This window comes from Mizuhopecten yessoensis, unplaced genomic scaffold (assembly GCF_002113885.1).
Source record: "Mizuhopecten yessoensis strain PY_sf001 unplaced genomic scaffold, ASM211388v2 scaffold10823, whole genome shotgun sequence".
Classification (NCBI taxonomy): Eukaryota; Metazoa; Mollusca; class Bivalvia; order Pectinida; family Pectinidae; genus Mizuhopecten; species Mizuhopecten yessoensis.
This window is the reverse complement of record NW_018408739.1, coordinates 58853-82821: the sequence shown is the minus strand read 5'-3', so window position 1 is coordinate 82821 and position 23969 is coordinate 58853. Positions and strand designations below refer to the sequence as shown.

Here is a 23969-nt window from a genome sequence, read left to right as displayed (position 1 = left end):
CTCTTGGGGTACATGTCTGGTACAGGCTAAACTCAGAACGAGAGTCAGTCTTTGATCCAGACTTAATGACTTTGTCCCTTGGGTTAGGGTAAATGGCGTAAATACAGAATGGCAGATGTCGACAGGTCAAGGGGATATATATATAACTAATGTGTCACAGATGTATCACGTGACGGCCTTTGTTGGAATGTGGATGGCAAATAGGTCACGTGCACCCGGTATCGCGTACAGTGGGCGTGACAAAATATAACACATGTCATGACACCGAACGCTGTATTATCAGTAAAGTATGTAGTGGAGTGTAGGTAAAGGTTGATGAATGTTCTTCTCAAAGACTGCTAACACCTGACAGATATTTTGTTCTGTATTATATCAAATCATGTTGAATTCGGCGTCATCTTCAAGGGCGAAACAACAAAATACGAAAACAGAACGGAGAAAAAATTATCCAATTACTTGACCGCCCTGGTGTGTCATAGTAGATACAAAATGTAGTTACCAAATGTAAATTAGAAAAATCGGACGAAGGTATTATGACACTTTGGGTTCAGTGAAATAACCGAGAGTGTATGCAAAAAATCCAAATAATCGCAAAACCAAAAACAAAAAAAAGGTTCCTGTCTTATATGCAACGTCACAGTGTCACGTGGTCGTGTCAGCTGTCCTATTACATGGATTACACGGATGTTATTAACATTATCGAGATAATACTAGAAGCTGAGATTGGTCCATTTACTGTATCAACAATGTAGTCATGTGGTAAACGTATATATACCTTTCCCACTGCATGTCTTTTTATAAATACTTAAGGAAGACATTTTTCTGTTCATAGGGCTATGAAGACAATTGTATCGGTGTCAATTTGAAGCTCCTTCTCCCGCCTAGAATAAAGTCTCGTTCAACCAGACGCTTCGGTGAAGCTTTCGCAAACAAAAAGAGTCTGGTTAAGCGAGACTACCAAAAATAACGCTTGTTCATCATGAGAAGCAAACATATTGGTGACGTTAGTCTGTTCCAGGAACGATAGAGACAATTTTTATTCTGGTGTTCTTATACTTACATCATGAATGTCAGTCAACTAAGAATGTAGACATACATATTGAACGTATTTGTTTTAACATGTATTCCTATTACAATATTGAAAATACACAAAAAAAATCGTACAATTAATATAAATATTGCTGTTCGATTTTAGGTGTTTATTTTATGTCTACATACGTTGTGTGTATGGCCAATTCAATTTGATATGAGTTTGGTGACAGACGGTGTTCTGTTTTGACGTTGAAGGTAATCCTGCTAGTTGACGGGAGATCTACCTAATTATGTGCGGGGCGAGACTCTCAATAGGATTATCATAGACTACTTATATATACGTAGATCTACATTAACTCCTTAAACGGGTAATCGGCTTTACCCATCTACAAAGTACACAACTTTAGTTCCGCTTGACAAATCGCCTCCATTGTAAAAACTCGATGATGGCTCTTTCATCATATTGATTACCTCCCCTAAGTTATGATATCACTCAAAAATCCTGATTACACTCCGTCTAAGTCTCTGACGTCATTCCAGACCCATTTGTTGATTGTGTTGTGATTACGCAAAATCTAATCATGTTTTCTTTTAAATAAATTACATTTTTCCTTTCATTTATAAACTTGCTCAATGAACTTAAATGAGGGAATCAATATCCTTTGCCTGAAAACAAAGGTACGGGCCCATGGTTAGATGTATATTGTAGCGGTACGCTGTCTAAGTCGCCATCATCACTGTATGTTTTTATTCTCGTATTTAAAGTTTGTTTGCGCTTTAATCTTAAAGCAGGAATTGAATTAGCTCAAATTCCTTTGAGATTTAAACCCTAACGGATCACACTATAAATATTCATTAGATAAAAAATATAATGAGCGCATCATATGTTGAATCAATGATTGAGTATGACGCCATATCCCATAGTGGCATTCTCACGCCAAACACGTGTCAATAATTTACACCCAATGAAGTAATCCTAATTCAAACGTTACTTTATCGGTTAATCTAAAAAGGGATTTTCTTCCCGTGGGTCTGCAGACAGCAGGTGAACGATCGATTTTGCGTAGTTGTGGTTCGCCTAAATTACACACCGTCATAGTGGTACACACTCACAGTTTGGACTGTAAGCTAGGAATCGTTTGTTTAAAGATCAACTATTCATCAATTACGGACTTTTGTTCAGGAAAATATGTGGTTGTATGAACATGAGAAAGTGTTATTAACCGAGATGAAGTTAATATCACTTTCTCAGGTCTTTGTTACCACACCTTCACCGAAACAAAAGTCATTAATTGTTATATATGATGCAAGATAATGTTTTAAACGTTAAAACAGATATAATGTAGAGAGCATTATGACGTCACAATTGAAATGACATCATAAAGTGAATATTGCCATTTTGTTTCTTAAAATAGTAATAATTATAATAATTAATAAATCGAGGTTCTTATATCATCCAGGTATTGGCTACACTTGTTTTATCATTTTACAAAACAGTAATGTAAGCAATCTGAAAAAAAAAAAAAAAGATTCGGAAGTGGGACGGTGCATTGTTTGGAGACACGTCATAATTTTTATTTTAGAAACACCCAGTCCTTCAACAAAAATTACGCACTCTAAGTCAATATCGGTTGTTATCGGTGAACACGTGATTCACTCCCGGCCAATCACTTGTCGGGAATAATATGAAAAAATAATAGACCGCTTTATCGCAACCTAGTTCGTAGGTCGTCTCAAAGCGATTCACAAATTAGTATCCGTGGTTATATGGCCTTTGCAACCAGCCAATATTTTTCTCAACTCCCTGGGGAGTATATAGCCGGTGCTGCCATTTCGGCGCTGACAGCTAGCATTCAACAAGTCTACCACTGGCCAACTACGTACTTATTTACAGCTGTGTAGACTGGAACAAGCGGAGTAAAATATCTTGCTCAAAGATACAACATACGATGTAGTGCCGTGACTCGAACCCGCAACCCTTTGGTCACGAGCCGGCGTCCTACCACTAGACTACCGCGCCTCCTCCGTAAGACTGAGTCAATATCACAAACCACCGATCTCCACGTGATTATGATCCAACCAAATCATTTGCGTCATTTAATATTGACTTATATATATGTTATCTATGCAATTGGGGTATAGTAACGCGCCCACCCTTTTCTCCATACTCGGAGTCCGGATACTAAAATACAGAAGCATACCACGCGAGACACTTGACTGCAACACAGGGCCGTGTTGATCTAAACATTCAACACGTCTTTTATCACTTACTACGTATCAGGAAAGTCAAAATATAACAATTGTATCAAATTCGAGTGTCCCTATGCATTGCAGAATTACCAATATACAACAAAGCGACTTTGAGAAGGAGGAGGAATGGACAGGGATGAGGACGAGGACGAGGACAAAAGAGGGAGGACGAGGAAGATGAGGACACGGACGAGGAGGAGGACGAAGAGGAGGAGGATGAGGACAAGAAGGACGAGGAGGACGCAGACGAGAAAGGGGATGAGGAGGAGGAAGAAGAGGAGGATGAAGAGGAGAATGAAGAGGAGGATGAAGACGAGGATGAAGACGAGGAGGATGAAGAGGAGGATGAAGACGAGGTGGACAAGGAAGACGCGGACGTGGAGGTGAAGGAGGATGAAGAGGAGGAGGAGGACGAAGAGGAGGAGTTGGAGGACGAAGAGGAGGAGTTGGAGGACGAAAGGTGGAGGTGGAGGACAAAAAGGAGGAGGTGGAGGATGAGGAGGTGGAGGACGAAGAGGAGGTGGAGGAGGAGGAGGAGGTGGAGGAGTTTTTTGAATTTGCAAAATCAATAGTATATACATATAGTTTAATGAGAGCGTAGCTCTCGGGCGCCGAAGGCGCCTGAGCGAAGCTCTTTAATGGTAACACATGCTTGCGTAAGCAGAGTTGCTTCCCCTTACTACACCTTGCCTTTTTTTCGTCCGGAAGGAGACGTCCGGTGGGGAAACAGGAAGTTTATCTTTGAAGCAAAGACAATTGTGTATCAACCCATACATGAATATCTTCATATAGTGAAAACAATCTTCATGTTTTATTATTTGTTTATTTAGATAAAAACGAATATACATTCTGAGTGAAAAAAGGTCTATCACATAAAGTGTGATACTTACAAGCATGCAACTTCGTTCAGAGATTATCATACTTTGACGTCACAAGCACGTCACAATCCATCGGCTTTCATCGGTTATTTCCGGACGGATGAAAAATAACCGGAAATCCTGGAACTGATGTCCGTTGCAATTATCTCTTTGTCGGTGCTTCAAGTCTTTTTTATTTCAGTTTTTGCCACAGGCACAAAAAGTAAAAATGCGGATATTTCCTGAAGATCCTTTTTGTTATCAATCCGGTTCTGTTAGTATTTCTACTGGGAGATTAAACCAATCGGTCAACGTGTACATTTTTTTGTCATCATCTAAAATTTCATCAGCTTTTAATTTCCATTTGTTGAGAATATGAACGAAATAATTAACATTTTTGAAAGTCTGGTTATAGTATTTGCATTATTTATATATGCATCACCACTCATAAAAGAAACAATGGAAAATGCATTCGTGTCGAAATCAACAATAATTTTCCATACAACCAACCCAAGTGCAACGCCCTTTTTCTGCAACGTATTACTTTTTCCACAACGCGTGCCGATTTATAACTAGTTACAGACAGAAACTGTTTGATTTGATTTGGCATCGTTACCTGTCAAACCTCGGTGACAGTTACAAAATTTGAAATTCAATCCGGTGTTTCCTGATGGAACAGTAATTGAGACTACATATCGATATAACGACAATCTCAGTTACATTAAAGTATTACAATGTTTTCTTTTTTTAAATTTTATTTTTGCAACTAGCATCTCTATACATTTTCTTAGACTAATCGTCAAATATGTAATATGCATTTTTTTCTATAGCAATTACCCAACAGTTTTTCCCCAGCTTATCTCAATCATTATTTTTGTGTCCTGACGGAAGCACGCAAAGGATTTAATTCTTAATATGGGAGGAAGCTGGAATATTCGGAGAAAACCCGCGTGGTCGGGCAGGTGACCGGAATTGAAACCGGCCATCTTGGTGAAGACGAGCGCACTATCCACTGCGCCACCCGACCATGCGTTACGCACAAGAACAAATATCTACTTAAGCTTTGACTGGAAGAAAATGGCGTCATTGATGCAAACATTATATTGTGAATACATTTTTATCAATCATCAATGATACAAAAAATCTACATACGGGAGACCGGGGCAAGTTCGACCACCCCTGATATTTTTGATTTTGAGCTAGTATTTACAATCTTAAGGATCTTAGCAGTTTAGTGAAAAACTGTCGAGGAAAACTAGCTTCAATGTAAAATTACTAAACAGGAGAAAACGACTTTTGAGAGGGTAGAAAGAATATCATGATCTCGCTTCTATTTATGCAAACTTTTTGAAACGGAATGGCTACTTTCTTATCGTCGGTCAAACGTGTAACACACTGACAGCTTCAAACGATAATACATAAAAGCCAGGCCCAGCACTCGCTACCATATTGATGTACGATAAGAATTTATTGAAATATCAATTTGGGTCCGAACAGGTTCGGCCAATGATACCGTGGCAAGTTCGGCCCATGTAATACATAAAAAGTCGTGAAATTAGCGGTAAAATCTGACGTAGCATGCTTTACGACGTCATAATTAAGCTGATTTCAATGGGGCCGAACTTACCCGAATGCCTGTCCGAATAGAGGCCGAACTTGCCCCGGTCTCCCCTATTGTTATGTCGGTCTTAATCTCATTATACCTTGTGTTTTATTGTTATTCCTCGACTTGCCGACTTTAAAAAAAAAATCTTATCTCATTCTGAAAGCAGTATTCTGAATCAGTAAATATCAGAGATCAACAAAAGCTACGCTCTTTTAAGGCTTTGCCTTTTCGTATTATTACATACCAATGTTAGTTGATACCTACACGTAATCCTGCATACAAACTGAATAGCATTTACAGTAAAATATCAATAACATGATCATGCCTCGACATCGAATTTCATGGTCCAAAGTTTCCAGCCTAATTAATCATTCAAATGATGTAATGAGATCCTCAAAAGATGATATTGACTCGAAGCAAAGGTTAATAGACTTGATCAGGTTCATATCACATCATTTATCCCATCACAAATGTCATTAACTGGTGAATTAATGCTTCAACAACACATTTTACACAAAATGGTCCATTATTGGATATTGTGGGTGTGGTATAACCGGTATACAGCAGCCGTTTGAGAGCTGATCACGTGTAATGCACACGATGTATAGGTTGAGGGGAATTAGTATTACATATATATAATACAGTGCAGCACCTTATTCCGTCTTTGCGTATTGCAGAGTTATCTGCACTTGTGAGCAGGTATTGATTGTTACGTCATTTGTTTTTGAGAGTAACGTCATCAATTTTTGAGAAAAGGACGTAATTTTCTCACACAAACCAATGACGTAACAATCAATACCGGCCCACAAGAGAAGATAACTCTGCAATACGCAAAGACGGAATATGACCCCAGGATTAAGTCAATCGACATGACGTCATGGCATTGTGACATCACATTGAACACGTCAGGATATCGACGGTACTGTTGAAGACTTGATGTTTATCAGAGATATTTTTGTTTTATTTATTTATGTATCTATTTATCTTTTAACATACCCATAAAACCTTGGTAAGGACATATTTATGAGGATCTTCCTGGAGTTCACTTTTCAATTTGAAAGACAATTAATTTCAAATGGAACCGATTGAAAAAGACCCTTTTTATAAACCTTATATAGAATGGAGATTCATGTAATGGTCCACGTTCCACTGCCGAAAATTATCGTCGGTACATTTTTTTAAGAATTATTAATATTATTATTATTTCCTTTATTTCCTCTATAAATGAAGAGTTACAGAAGTAACGAACAATACACGTACAATTCAACACTATTGAATGAGAAGAAAATGCATTCACAATCATGGTCACACCCTTACATAGTGACACACACATGCTCATGGACAGACACACACATAAGAGACCTTTGCGGGACTACTTTTATGAAAATAATAAAAATGAAATAACAAAAAATATAATCAGCAAGAGTTTTTTCAGCGTAGAAATTAATGCGGGGCTAGACCGGGGTTCAAACCATGGACTTCATGTTGTTACTATCTCTGTAACCGACGGAGACACAGCCAGTACTACATCAGTGTAATCTCGTCTTTGAATAAATAGATAGATAAATAAAGAAATAAAGAAAAGAAAGAAAGAAAGAAAGAAAGAAAGAAAGAAAGAAAGAAAATAAAAAATAAAAAAAATAAAAATAAAAATAAATAAAAAATAAATAAATAAATAAAATATACAACATTTAATATAGAGCCCTTTCTAGCTAACATTTATTAGCCACTCTAAAGCGCTTTACAGTACATAGATATACAATTTTAATAATACAATCATAGTATGAGTGTATTAACAGACGAGGCTAGTACCTGTGATTGAGCTACGCTGACAAAGAAAGTTTACTAGCCCAAATGTTTACGGTTCAACGTTAGTTAATTAAGTGTAAGTTACTGCACATATGAAAGAAGGCAGTCCAAAGGGGTCGGGATCCTTTAGATCCTATATAGACTTTTGTGGTACTTTATTCTAACACCAATATAGATATAGACTTCCATATGACATCCCTATCTTGCCGTATACGTGTATAAAATCAGGGTTAACGCCTGGTAAAATTGGTAGTTACAATGTGCATAATGTAATCACTTACATGGAAATAATGTTTGAATTAAACATGACAAAACATTAAAGCCCACCTCCTTTTAAATGTTTTGTTATATGTATATGACGGTGGATTAGATTGCAATGCAATTACGTTAACGGATTTGTGAGAATTTTTTTTGAGAGACGGGACACAATGTTAATCATAAATAAGCTGTTAGATATCAAGTATGACTAAGTATGACGGACTCTGATATCAAGTATGACTAAGTATGACGGGGTCTGATATCAAGTATCACTAAGTATTACGGACTCTGATATCAAGTATCACTAAGTATTACGGACTCTGATATCAAGTATCACTAAGTATGACGAACTCTGATATCAAGTATCACTAAGTATGGCGGACTCTGATATCAAGTATCACTAAGTATGTCGGACTCTGATATCAAGTATCACTAAGTATGACGAACTCTGATATCAAGTACCACTAAGTATGACGGACTCTGATATCAAGTATAAATAAGTATGACGGACTCTGATATCAAGTATGACTAAGTGTGACGGACTCTGATATCAAGTATCACTAAGCATGACGGACTCTGATATCAAGTATCTCTAAGTATGACGGACTCTGATATCAAGTACCACTAAGTATGACGGACTCTGATATCAAGTATTACTAAGTATGACGGACTCGGATATCAAGTATTACTAAGTATGACGGACTCTGATATCAAGTATAAATAAGTATGACGGACTCTGATATCAAGTATTACTAAGTATGACGGACTCGGATATCAAGTATTACTAAGTATGACGGACTCGGATATCAAGTATTACTAAGTATGACGGACTCGGATATCAAGTATTACTAAGTATGACGGACTATGATATCTGACAAAACATTAAAGCCCACCTCCTTTTAAATGTTTTGTTATATGTATATGACGGTGGATTAGATTGCAATGCAATTACGTTAACGGATTTGTGAGAATTTTTTTTGAGAGACGGGACACAATGTTAATCATAAATAAGCTGTTAGATATCAAGTATGACTAAGTATGACGGACTCTGATAGCAAGTATCACTAAGTATGACGTGGGTCTGATATCAAGTATCACTAAGTATGGCGGACTCTGATATCAAGTATCACTAAGTATGGCGGACTCTGATATCAAGTATCTCTAAGTATGACGGACTCTGATATCAAGTATAAATAAGTATGACGGACTCTGATATCAAGTATAAATAAGTATGACGGACTCTGATATCAAGTATCACTAAGGATGACGGACTCTGATATCAAGTATCACTAAGCATGACGGACTCTGATATCAAGTATCTCTAAGTATGACGGACTCTGATATCAAGTATTACTAAGTATGACGGACTATGATATCAAGTATCACTAAGTATAACGGAAAGTGTCTACATGATTTCGTAGAAATTGTATAGCGTTACTTTCAATGGACTCCGTGCGATAATCTGTCGATATCAGTGCAATGATACACACACCGAAACTCTAAGCACGTTTGAATTTTTCGAGACAAACAGAAGAGCACAAAACGGATAAATATATTAACAAAAAGAAAGAAAACACAAACAGTGAAAGTTAGCCCAACTAAATTAAGAACCAAGTGCAATAAAAAGAAAATAACACCAAACTCGGAAAAAATCTGGTTCACTTAAATCGTATAATGACATGCTGATCAACAACACAAATAAAGGAATACAAAATGAAGGTTTAGAGTTTAAAGAATTATACAGCCTTCGTGGCCCGTATCGGGCACGTTCGTCAGAAAATCATATATTGGGTATACAGAGACGATACCCGACAATTTACAGAATTGAGACTCAATACACGATCTGTATCGCGAATCGCAATAGTCGTACCCAGGATAGCCTTATCGATGAATGCCAACCCCCACAAACATTTTATAACGGAATCGTACGATGTTTACTGTAATTAGCGTACTTAAAGTATGTTATACGAATTCACGTGCCTCGGCATTAACGTCGAACTGTAGACTCAGATGTGCAAAGCTTCCTCAACTTACCCTCCCATTTATAAGTGTTATTTTATGTATCATATTTATTTTCAGGAGTGTTTCCACAGATCTACAAGTCCTGTTGTTTACATTTTCAAATAGAAAATATTATAAATGTCGAAACAAGAATGTTTCATTTTTGGATTTATTTTTATTATTCAAAATACTGAAATTTAAAAGCGTCTTTGAAAATTCGACAAGTTGACTAAACTTGCTAAAACTGAGATTTTGGAACCGTTAGTTCAAGACCAACCATTACAGCTACGGTTGATTTCTACTGGAGACAAACAATAAAGGTAGGAAGTTGTTGATGGAACTGGTTTTCCCTAATGAGGAAACGTCTTGTCAAAGCTTTTATACACTGCATCGGGTATAGCATCACCTGATCTTAAGGTTCCTCACGGTTATATTGTAACTCCGCACGCGACACGTATACGTCACAGGGACCAGGGAATCCGGACCTAAACTAAGGTGTTCAGGGCAATTTTTATACGTTTTAGGGGTTTATTTCGACTTTCACTAAACATGCCACCCCAAATGTGATGTATATACCGAAATAATATCTAAAACCCTAAACGTGTAAAATTACTCTGCACACGTTTAGTTTAGGTCCATATATAGATTTTACAAATTTGCATCTCCCTGTGCTATACCTGTCTCATAGGAGGTCGGATATATAAATACAAAAATACAAAATGTAAACGGGCTTCGTTAGTTCTGTAACTACTTACATGTACACTATTTTTGTTCGACAGTATATCTATATTATATAGTTCCAACGATACGATCCAATATGTATGCAACAGAGACGTTCAAAGTCAAGTACGAATGTATATGCAGGGAGAAATATTTCAAAAACAAAAGCGACAACAACATCAACAAAAAATAACAAAAACAGTAAATAATATCGATCGTTTAGACATGTATATATATATACATATGTATGGGTCAAAGAAGTAATAGGACCCCCTGCTGTGACTAAGATCCATCGCAGTATTGAGAGGCGACTAATAAGACATTCCGTTGCAGATTGGAGATTTTTCACATTTACCGGGCCAGATTTTCAAATGCACATGTTCCACGTTTTTGATATCTCTCGTTGACTCACTTTATATGACAGTGCATCTTGCGCAAGAATAGGTCCTCTACATCAGCGTTCCTTGTCCGCGATGCTCTCAGCTTAATTGCTGCCTTCGGCTGTCTTTAGCCAAGGGGACTATTGGTTTTATATAATAGCTATATTTTCAATTATAGTATATCAATTCTATCTTCTTGTAATATGATGTATATGTACATGTAACTGTTCTGTTTCATTGTGTCTTGAAAAAGGAGCGGATCGCTCCGAAAATTTGACGACCTAAACTTGTCCACACTGTTGGAATTACTTCTTTGCCCCATATACATATGTATGTATATAATGTATAAAGTCACAGTGTAGCTGTCAGCCTTTACGTTCCGTGTGATAACCGCTACGATAGTAATCCTTGGTTGTATAACGTAACCTTGTTGTCTGTGATAAACAGCTTCACCACTCTTACCTATTATAACGTTTCGGCATGTAACTTGATCAACTGTTAATAAACCCTATCCTCAATTATTAATTTATTTACAACCTAGGTCTGGTAACAACAGGGAAAAATAGCACTTTGGCATAGAAATTGAGAAACCGGTAAGTACCCCCTTCCCCATGTATCTATCTGTTAATTTATTTATTTGACTTTTTTATTGCCCTTTGTTTGGTAACAAAAAGGAAAACACTTTGAATTATAAATTGAGCAACTGGTAAGTAGATGTAATCTTCTCCTCTTTTATTTATTTATTGTCCTTCTTTTAGCAGCATTCATGAATTAGTTATAACCTTGCATAAACAGGATTTGCAAATAGTTATCTCCCCTTTCTACCAATACTTTTAAAATTGGTAAGGTTGATCCTTTCACTCTGACTTTGAAATATCTGAAACTTAGCCAGACATGCAGTGTAGAGCCGATATTGAATTAACCTGTCCGTGGTTACCAACCCCTCCCATTGATAAATGTATATCCCTTAGATGTTTTTTTTATCATCCACTTGAAGAAGGCTTGTGGGTGAGGAACTGTAGCACAGAAACCTATTGCTCGCTCCCATCATTTTATAGCAATTTTTGCCACATATTAATCAAACAATGCTATTAAAAAAAACCTCTCCATTATCAAATTAATGCAAATCCTTAAAATGTATAATGTTAGAGAGTTATAAAATTAGAAAAATGTATTTATATTCACCATCCAAGAGGCGTATATTATAGGTCAATGTATTGTGGTGTTTAATAACTGTAATGTGTTAAATCAAGTATTGTTATATTTACATTGTTGTATACTATTATGTCACTCTCCTGTCCATTCTAAATATGTTCCCAGAGAATGGTATTATATGTATCTATATAATAATGTACCAATAAGTCTGGCTGGCTGAATAGGAATCCCGGCTTGATCCCACATTGGACACAATAGAACATAATGGAGAAACTAATAATGTTAAACTTACATGTAAGACTGAAGATACAAGAAATTGTATTTAACGTCGCATACAGGTAAACAAGGAACATTAGCTCTTGAGAGCTATTATTGCGACAAACATACGCAAAATAATAATAACACATTATATTACAAGTAAAAGGGAGATAAGCATATCTATTAATAAAAAGCAGTAAAAAATATCAGAGAAAAAGAAAGTATCATATCCGAGGTTTCTAAGTGATTGGGAATCCCCTTCCTGCAATGGCCCCCGGATATGACCCTTTTGAAACAATAAATATATCAAAATAGCATTAAATGTGATCACACATAAGTAGTAATTTATAATTACAGAGCTTACATACCTGTATAAACATGTGATGTCCATACCCGAACTTTCATTTATGTGTACATGTGTGTATATTATATTTTTATTTTTTATTTTAGTCCGGTGAGGGGATCCTACAGATCCTGTATCGGAAAATAAACTGAAATATTAAAATACTCACATTATCTTCTGTGTATCCTGCCACTCATCTGTATTCTATAACACACACTATAGGGTGACCATGCTCACGTATCGCTCATATCCTATAATTTAAACACGACTAGATGTTAAACTCCATACCGTTCCCCCTGGGTAGGGCACCCATACAGGTAAGCTGTAGTGTGGTGTACGTGTTTACAGAGGTGTACAGGTACCCGTCCCAATATCAACACTATACCTGGTATAGCCCGCTAACACTAAACAGACGGAATATTGTATTAGCGAGGCTTTACACAGAGCATGAGTCATAATCGGACTGGATTTAAATGGTTTACTTAATTCTGTAAATGGATGCATGTATTATGTAAACCCCGTTAAGGTGTGTATTGATTCTTGGTGGGATTACAATGGGTGGGTACGATAGAACCGTGACGTATTACAACGGTCTAAATATTTCTATAATATCGTATAGAATCTTAATAATTGACCGCTATTATATATAAGATCCTACATGAGTTTTCATTTCACATGAGATATATGAAACGAGATTTTTTCAATTTAGCGAGTCTCTGCGGGCGAGCCTAGCTCTGGCGAGCTAAAATAAAAAATTCGTGATGAGTTTCATAAATTTCATATAAAAAGAAAACGAGTATAAGATTCTTTTTATCACATAATCAAGATTTGTGGCATTAATTCGTGTAAAACGACAATTTTCATGCAACCTTGAAATGTAAAAAGCCGCCATTTTGACTCCAGTGCGTAAGTCTGTGACATCATGTAATATTGTTCTATGCGTGACGTCACAATTGAAATTTACATCCAATCACAGGGTTGATAGGTCATATTACATGGGTCATTACGCAAAAACAAATATGACATGGGTATATTTACTGGATAACACAGTACATTGTGTGATAGAGTGTAATTATGAATAAAAAGCTTCTCTCAATTTGATGTGTTGAGCAGATCAAGAGACGATTATGACGTCATAATTAGGTAAATAGACATGACGTAACAAATTATTCTTTCATTGTCCTTTCCTTGGAAACTGTTCTCTGATACTGGTCACAACTCGGGAGATTCCGTGCATACCGGAAACAGCCGAGGTTAGCCGATTGGTGTTCTCTGAAAATGGCGTATTGGGAAGAATATAACCCGAACCACCAAAAAAAGACCAGATTCCTTTCCTGACAACACTATATTATTGACCTGTTTCAAAGGGAAGTAGCCATAACACATTTAGTACGTCGCTCCTCATTGGGTGATTAAGTGGAATTTATTAAATACAAATTATCGCCAATCTAAAACAAAATCTTCAGTATGGTAAGTAAGAATTGTATAGAGGTTCATGAAGCAAAAGAGATGAAGGATATACATTCATATGAGTACTCTGTAATCCTTGTATTATGTATATCATTTGTATTACTGCAATATAATATTGACAATAACATAAAGTTTAAACTAAAACAAAATTGAGCGTTTTACGTGTGACACTCGAGGACTAGTACGACGTATACTCTGTTGCCTTCATCAGACAAAACACAAAAGAAACGCATGTACAATAATGGGCCAATAAATTAACATGTGACGTTCTAATTCAGAGTGGTGACGTTTATTTTTTTTATGATACATGGCATTTGTGACATATTAATTTAATCACTTTATTTTATTATTTTTAATAAATGTGTTGGTTCATTTGGGGAAAATAAAATAAAAGTACCTGACATGTAGGTCGATACAACCTCTACGAACTTTTCTTCATGCTAAGAGAAGCCTAACCTACTGCAAAGAAGAAACTGCTGACTCATTAAAGCCGTAAAAGAGGCGGGAAGCTCGCGCGTTTTCTGACGTGTTTTAACTCAAGGATGCCTACAGCTGGGACCGAATAAAGTCACATTTTTCGGAGCAGTCCGCTCCTTTTTCATTGCAATCAAGAGACAGACATGGGCTAACTATACATTACATTTTTTTTCTTTCTTTTCTTGTTTGGTTTTAAGCGAGTTTTCGAAACATAATGTTAGTATGTTCACAACGAATGAAAACCGGTAATCCTATGGAAAAGTGGACAAGTTGTCCGAAGATAACAAAGCTTGTTAAAATCCGTATCGTCCACGGTTTTATACAAGTAAGGACGTCAAATGTTTGAACTAGGTTTGAGGCATTCAAGAACTGTTTTAAGTTAAAATCTAGAGTAAACTACACAGAAAATGAGCAACTGTTTTCTGGTTGAATAAAAACTATCATCTCCGACAACAACTACCAAAGGACCAGCGAGAGAAATGTGTACACGTTTTGCTGACGACAACAACAGAAAGTACTTAAGACATCGTATGAACTGTGGAGAACATGTGGACGATCTGTCCGCAGTACACGATGTATTTGGAGTAAGATCGATAGCTAGTACAACTTACAGAGGTTATCTCCCTTCAACCACAGATGGCAAAATGATAACTATGGAGATAAAATCCGCGAAAATTAACTCGATCAACATGTCCGAATCGCGAAAATTGAATAAATGTAAATTAAAACTATTCAATTTTGAGTAAAACTCAAAAACATCTCAGTCCACGTTAACAACTCGCTATACGTTCTTACAACGTACATACTTACAATGTATACTTGTAATACTGAGGTTTATAGAAGATATTCCTTGTGATGGTTGTCCCTGATACTTGAGAACACTATACACAAGCTTAATTTATTACCCAACTTAAACGGATATTTATAGAAATTACCAAGATATCAATACATCTGTTACAGTATAGACCTTCACTACATAGTCACAATTCTGTGTCATGTAATTTTGTACTCGCAGCTCCCTACACAGGGCAGGTCTAGACATGACCGTATCAATCAGCTGATAGTCGACGCTGTGCTCGAGAATACTAACGGAGTGCATTAGCGCGTGCATCAATCTAATTTCGGAAATCAAAACAGTATCAAACAGACAGAAACTAAATGAAATATTATTGTCTAAGATTCATCGATTATCTTTTATAATTAATTAACGCTGAAGCGTGTGCATGTATATGTTGTGATGTGGTTGAGTGCTTGAGAGCTGTCCCACAGGGACCTGTGAATTTATTACAGCTATATTTGGACCTAAACTAAGGTGTTCAGAATAATTTTACATGTTTTAGGGGTTTAGATCGACTTGCGGTAAAATGACACCCCAATGATCCTATCTCTGAACACCTTAGTTTAGGTCCAAATAAAGCTGTAATAAATACGCAGGTCCCTATGAGCTCTCCTATAGGCGAGGACACCAACTGTGCGGAAGCCAATTAAACCTCTGGTTTCCTACCTTGGCCGTTATGCACAAGCTGGCCTGGAAAATAAAACTATGATANGTAGCATCTAAGTGGACACACGGCTAGGCAGGCCAGTTGTTGTAGCATCAAAGTGGACACACGGCCAGGCAGGCCAGTTGTTGTAGCATCTAAGTAGACACACGACANGACGTAATTTTCTCACCCAAACAAATGACGTAACAATCAATACCTGCTCACAAGAGAAGATAACTCTGCAATACGCAAAGACGGAATACCCAATGACGAATGAGTCTTCAGATTCCGTTGAACGGCAATTAGCCCCATAGTTACTATGTTATTCAGACATATTGTATTCAATTTGCATGTCTTTTAAATGATAATATGGTTTGATACCTGCCTATGAAATAGAGAGGTGTCATAACATGCTTTCGATTTTCGGCAACTTCAGGTCATAAAATGGTGCATTCGGGTGAAATAAAATTGTTACGGTCGGAGGTTAAACTCTATGGTCGGTCGGTGTACCAAAAAAATACATTTTTTGTATTGGTCTTATCCATCCTGTATCTAAAAATACTTGGCGCATTGTATACACCGGCATTTTCTCCTAACGACCACTTTAGCACTCGTACGACGAACCGGCAGTACTGTATCATAAGTAGTGTACCGGAAATACTGTACCGGAAGTACTGTACCGGAACTACCTGCTTCCTGAAACCGGACCGTTATAACACAGTGGCATGAATTCTGTGCTCCAGACATTTTTTAGTTACTCGCTAAAATCATGTAACATGGTCCAAGGGTTTTAGTATGGCTCGACAATTCTTCCATATTATTTAAAAATGAACAGGAGAACGGTTCAATGAATACTGGCCCTGGTCGCCGAAGTTGTGTTTCGAGGGATCACGTGGATTTGGAATGACGAATATGATTGTATATTTTCTTGCTGTGATGAAACTCACTGATACTTAAGCGCTACAATATCAAACTTAAAACGAATTTGTTTAAAAGAAAAAGATGCTTTTAATTTTCTAGTAAATTTATTTTACAATTTACCTCCCAGACATATCCAAACCGCATGCGAACTGTCTCCTTCTCCAGTCCAAGATTAATATGTTCATTTCGTCTCAGTCTGTTGTTAATTCATTTTTTTCAAATGTACATTTTTATTATCATTAATTAAGCATTCAACCTCTGACAATATTCTTTGTGATGACAATTTGTTTTTGCTGTGGTTCTTTTCAGGAACAATTGTGAATATTCGAAATAAAAAGTAATCACATAAAAACATACTTCATATTTGATTTTGCCAGTGTTTATCTAATTTAATTCAAATTGTCTAACTGTACTTGAATTCACAAGATTTTTTCCATTACTCAACAGCTCTATGTGTAAACGAAAGTTTCCTAACATTTAATCTTGAAAGCAACTTGTAGATTCTAAAGTTGTGTCGGTGTATATGAACTTTCCCTGTCTGACACTTCAAAGTCATATTTCCGGGACAATATTTTGTAAATCTCTATCATGTCTCATTTAATATATGCAACCCATTTCAATATCGTCACCATTTATTGTCAATCGGAACTCCTCGGTCTTTTCTACGAAAAAAACTTTTCGGTCCCGGAAATGGCCGAGTGGTTACGATTGCAATTATTGTAAGTCCTAAGGAGATACATGTAACTTCCTCTTTCAAACAGAATGTGGACTAGGGACTCGAATCCTAACACGTCCGGAAACTGGGGCCGTCAATCAGATGGTTCCCTCGACGATGTCCGGAGCTACTTCCGTTGGTAGGGGGCGTTGGCCAGACTAACGCATAATAAAAACGGAACCATTATCACGGTTTGCAATCAGTCAATTAAAATTTATTTCAATGTCGTAACAACAACGATCTACGCAACCTAAACGACGACGCTCTCACTATTATCTTCGATATTGATTCAAGCATATATACAGTGTATCGCGACGCATGTAAATGTGCCAGCACCCGTTTACCGTTGTCATGGAAACGGAATTCACCGTCAGCACAATATGTACATAAATATCCTACATTGACTGGTTACCATGCCTACAGGTGTGAGTTGGTGGCTGAAGAAAACTTGTCGTGTGTCTGACGAGACAGGGAGGATGTTTACAAGCTAATTTTCGCCTGGGAAATCGATCTTATATCGTTCGAAATTGTCTTTGACTATGAACAGACGATATTGGATGTATCGACCAGATTTGTCATCAAGATAGTGCAAGAAGTGTACTTTATATGTCGACAGATGTATATCTAACTATACATATGCTTTTGACATTGATATGCCGATTATTTTAGTGAACATAATGATAATTTTGACGGACGGGTTATCCGGAATCGCATATCCCTGTATCTCAACACAACAGTCTGTGTAGATAAGGACAATTAGTAGTGCGGAGATATTTAAAATAATATAGAGAACCGAGCCGATACGTTATAAGCAGAGCAACTACGCTTGGTTGTGTTCAAGTTAGAAAAAGGTAAGTGTCTGTCTCTCTGTCTCTCTCTCTGTCTCTGTCTCTCTCTCTCTCTCTCTCTCTCTCTCTCTCTCTCTCTCTCTCTCTTTCTGTGTCAACACTCCAATTTTATGGAGATTACAATGGAATAAAATTAAGTGGAAGAGAAAACATATTCTCTGGAGAGATGACACGAACCTGCGGCGTATGTTTTTATTATTGAGTTTCACCAGGGTGAAATCTTACAATCCTACTTCACAGGAAAAGAAATTAATAACGACATACACAAAATTCCAAAATACGACAAAATATAATATACTAAAAAGAACTATATATGACGTCATAATTGTGACGTCATAATTTATGACGCCACAACATATAGTTCAAATAAACAGTCTGAAGAATTTCCTAGAAGAGATGAAAGTACTTGAAACTCGTTGTTGAGAATTTTTCTTTTTATAATATGTATTCGTCCGTAAGGAAATTTTTTCTGCTTTTGATAATATATATATATATAGCCAGTAAGTATTGTACAGATCGATATTTATTGCTAATTTAATGGCATTCAATTATATGTCTTAATCAAAACTAATCTTAGCATGTTTTTATGTAGCTTAAAAACGCCCATCCTGGGGAGTGTTTCCACTCGGATGGGTATTAAAAGAAATAGAAATGTTGGCGGGATGACTACATTGATTTGATTGCGTGACTTAAATTACGTCAAATCTTCACATGAATCGCCAAATCCCGTTTCATTTTTGTCTCGCCGCGACGAGACTAAGGTACCCCGGTGTTGCTTTTCCGGCAACGGCAAGTTTTTGTGTTTAACTTAGTTTCACTTAAAAGTACAAGTGCTACACCAACCAAACTTGGACTATATATGCATCTTAGGTAGTCTATCTTAACCCTACATGCTGGATGCGGCCTACCTTTTATGGTCCATTGATTTTGTCAGCATCTCCATGCGTTTAAGTTAGTTTCTAACTTGCACGATAGATTGCATCAACCAAACTTGCACGATGGATTGCATTGGTGGTCTAATCGGGACACAGGCGAGATATATCAATCCCAAAGGCTTGTCTATTCATAAGCCCTGTTTTAGAACAAGGGGGGATTGTAAGAGATGATAAACCTCACTAAGAAGCAACACAGGTTTTTACATGTACATATCTGCTCATATATTGAATATAGAAAAAAGGCAAATATCAAAATATTAAATGTAGTCAAAGTTTGTTTTAATTTTTTAATGATGTTTAAGATGAGTTTCTTTTTATGTCCATGTTATTGTGATTAGCGTGTTAAGATTTGAAAAAAATACTATATGAAAAGGTTAGTATGTTTAAATTGATAGAATTATTTAATGCAAATAACAAAAAAATAACTAGTAAATTTGGCCAAAAATATAAAAGCGGCAAATGTAAGAAGAAACCAATTAACCTTATTGGTTACACTCTCCGTACCGTTTGTAAAACGTACAGGTTTCCAAAGATGCAGGTTAATGAGAAATATGGACAAGTGTTATTATTGCCATCATACTCTCATAGGGAAGTATGCCGTGTCTTTGTATGATATGAGGGTCGATGCTTTTGAATAGGCTCATTAGTAAGCCTCGTGGTTTTGTTTTCAATACCCGAGTTCTCGATTTGGAGACGTGCAATTAATTGGATTCGACTTAGATTGACATGGCGGATGCCGTCGACGAATCAGACGTCGCTTACCCTCGATTTTTAGTCCGAAAAACGGTCTCGTTGACACCTCGGCATTCTATTTAGTTCCAATTAATTTTACTGTCAAAACACAAACGGATCGGGCAGCAGGCATAGCCTATTTAAGCCCTCTCCAAACACAGTAACAAACAGTGGTACAAGCATAGAATAGACATAGACATAAGAACACATACAGCATAAAGCAGGTACAGACACACGGCCAGGCAGGCCAGTTGTTGTAGCATCAAAGTGGACACCCGGCCAGGCAGGCCAGTTGTTGTAGCATCTAAGTAAGGCCAGTTGTTGTAGCATCAAAGTAGACACACGGCCAGGCTAAGCAGGTACAGACACACGGCCAGGCAGGCTAGTTGTTGTAGCATCAAAGTGGACACACGGCAAGGCAGGCCAGTTGTTGTAGCATCAAAGTGGCCACACGGCCAGGCAGGCCAGTTGTTGTAGCATCAAAGTAGACACACGACAAGGCAGGCCAGTTGTTGTAGCATCTAAGTGGACACACGGCCAGGCAGGCCAGTTGTTGTAGCATCAGAGTTGACACACGGCTAGGCAGGCCAGGTGTTGTAGCATCAAAGTGGACACACGGCCAGGCTGGCCAGTTGTTGTAGCATCTCAGTGGACACACGGCTAGGCAGGCCAGTTGTTGTAGCATCTAAGTGGCCACAGGGCTAGGTAGGCCAGTTGTTGTAGCATCTAAGTGGACACCCGGCCAGGCTGGCCAGTTGTTGTAGCATCAAAGTGGACACACGGCCAGACAGGCCAGTTTTTGTAGCATCTAAGTGGACACACGGCCAGGCTGGCCAGTTGTTGTAGCATCTAAGTGGACAAACGGCCAGGCAGGACAGTTGTTGTAGCATCTAAGTAGACACACGGCCAGGCTGGCCAGTTGTTGTAGCATCAAAGTGGACACACGGCCAGGCTGGCTAGTTGTTGTAGAATCAGAGTTGACACACGGCTAGGCAGGCCAGGTGTTGTAGCATCAAAGTGGACACACGGCCACGCAGGCCAGTTGTTGTAGCATCAAAGTAGACACACGGCCAGGCTGGCCAGTTGTTGTAGCATCAGAGTGGACACACGGCCAGGCTGGCTAGTTGTTGTAGCATCAGAGTTGACACACGGCTAGGCAGGCCAGTTGTTGTAGCATCAGAGTGGACACACGGCTAGGCAGGCCGGTTGTTGTAGCATCTAAGTGGAGCATCAGAGTTGACACACGGCCAGGCAGGGCAGTTGTTGTAGCATCTAAGTAGACACACGGCCAGGCTGGCCAGTTGTTGTTGCATCTAAGTGGACACACGGCCAGGCAGGCCAGTTGTTGTAGCATCTAAGTGGCCACAGGGCTAGGTAGGCCAGTTGTTGTAGCATCTTAGTGGACACACGGCGTGGCTGGCCAGTTGTTGTAGCATCTAAGTGGACACACGGCTAGGCAGGCCAGTTGTTGTAGCATCTAACTGGACACACGGCCAGGCTGGCCAGTTGTTGTAGCATCAGAGTGGACACACGGCCAGGCTGGCCAGTTGTTGTAGCATCAGAGTGGACACACGGCTAGGCAGGCCAGTTGTTGTAGCATCAAAGTAGACACACGGCCAGGCAGGCCAGTTGTTGTAGCATCTAAGTGGACACACGGCCAGGCTGGCCAGTTGTTGTAGCATCAGAGGGGACACACGGCCAGGCTGGCCAGTTGTTGTAGCATCAGAGTGGACACACGGCTAGGCAGGCCAGTTGTTGTAGCATCAGAGTGGACACACGGCTAGGCAGGCCAGTTGTTGTAGCATCAAAGTGGACACACGGCCAGGCAGGCCAGTTGTTGTAGCATCAAAGTGGACACACGGCCAGGCAGGCCAGTTGTTGTAGCATCAAAGTGGACACACGGCCAGGCAGGCCAGTTGTTGTAGCATCAAAGTGGACACACGGCCAGGCAGGCCAGTTGTTGTAGCATCAAAGTGGACACACGGCCAGGCAGGCCAGTTGTTGTAGCATCAAAGTGGACACACGGCCAGGCAGGCCAGTTGTTGTAGCATCAAAGTGGACACACGGCCAGGCAGGCCAGTTGTTGTAGCATCAAAGTGGACACACGGCCAGGCAGGCCAGTTGTTGTAGCATCAAAGTGGACACACGGCCAGGCAGGCCAGTTGTTGTAGCATCAAAGTAGACACACGGCCAGGCAGGCCAGTTGTTGTAGCATCTAAGTGGACACACGGCCAGGCTGGCCAGTTGTTGTAGCATCAGAGTGGACACACGGCCAGGCTGGCCAGTTGTTGTAGCATCAGAGTGGACACACGGCCAGGCAGGCCAGTTGTTGTAGCATCAAAGTGGACACACGGCCAGGCAGGCCAGTTGTTGTAGCATCTAAGTGGACACACGGCCAGGCAGGCCAGTTGTTGTAGCATCAAAGTGGACACACGGCCAGGCAGGCCAGTTGTTGTAGCATCTAAGTGGACACACGGCCAGGCAGGCCAGTTGTTGTAGCATCAAAGTGGACACACGGCCAGGCAGGCCAGTTGTTGTAGCATCTAAGTGGACACACGGCCAGGCAGGCCAGTTGTTGTAGCATCAAAGTGGACACACGGCCAGGCAGGCCAGTTGTTGTAGCATCTAAGTGGACACACGGCCAGGCAGGCCAGTTGTTGTAGCATCAAAGTGGACACACGGCCAGGCAGGCCAGTTGTTGTAGCATCTAAGTGGACACACGGCCAGGCAGGCCAGTTGTTGTAGCATCAAAGTGGACACACGGCCAGGCAGGCCAGTTGTTGTAGCATCTAAGTAGACACACGGCCAGGCAGGCCAGTTGTTGTAGCATCTAAGTGGACACACGGCCAGGCTGGCCAGTTGTTGTAGCATCAAAGTGGACACACGGCCAGGCAGGCCAGTTGTTGTAGCATCTAAGTGGACACACGGCCAGGCAGGCCAGTTGTTGTAGCATCAAAGTGGACACACGGCCAGGCAGGCCAGTTGTTGTAGCATCAAAGTGGACACACGGCCAGACAGGCCAGTTTTTGTAGCATCTAAGTGGACACACGGCCAGGCAGGCCAGTTGTTGTAACATCAAAGTAGACACACGGCCAGGCAGGCCAGTTGTTGTAGCATCTAAGTGGACACACGGCCAGGCTGGCCAGTTGTTGTAGCAACAGAGGGTACACACGACCAGGCAGGCCAGTTGTTGTAGCATCAAAGTGGACACACGGCCAGACAGGCCAGTTTTTGTAGCATCTAAGTGGACACACGGCCAGGCAGGCCAGTTGTTGTAACATCAAAGTAGACACACGGCCAGGCAGGCCAGTTGTTGTAGCATCTAAGTGGACACACGGCCAGGCTGGCCAGTTGTTGTAGCAACAGAGGGTACACACGACCAGGCAGGCCAGTTGTTGTAGCATCTAAGTGGACACAAGGCTAGGCAGGCCAGTTGTTGTAGCATCTAAGTGGACACACGGCCAGGCAGGACAGTTGTTGTGGCATCTAAGTGGACACACGGCCAGGCAGGCCAGTTGTTGTAGCATCAAAGTGGACACACGGCTAGGCTGGCCAGTTGTTGTAGCATCAAAGAAGTACATTGCTGCTATGAAATCAACAATAAATGATGATGGTCGTTATGCTGTTTCTAAGACATCTAATATGGCTGCCATTTCAGAAGGCAGTTCACATCACATTCTGACCACGTGCTTGAAATTAAAGAAGGTTTGTGACCGAT

The 23969-nt window shown here is 39.4% G+C and overlaps 1 protein-coding gene across 1 annotated transcript in view; it reads right to left on the bottom strand.

Annotated features, from left to right (window-relative positions):
• Nucleotides 1–13051, bottom strand: part of LOC110462710 — a 32447-nt gene extending 19396 nt beyond the window's left edge. The window contains exon 1 of the mRNA XM_021516815.1: nucleotides 12839–13051. The gene's annotated coding sequence lies outside the window, so the exon portion shown is untranslated. The remainder of the gene's footprint in view (nucleotides 1–12838) is intronic.
• Between the last annotated feature and the right edge of the window lie 10918 nt (nucleotides 13052–23969).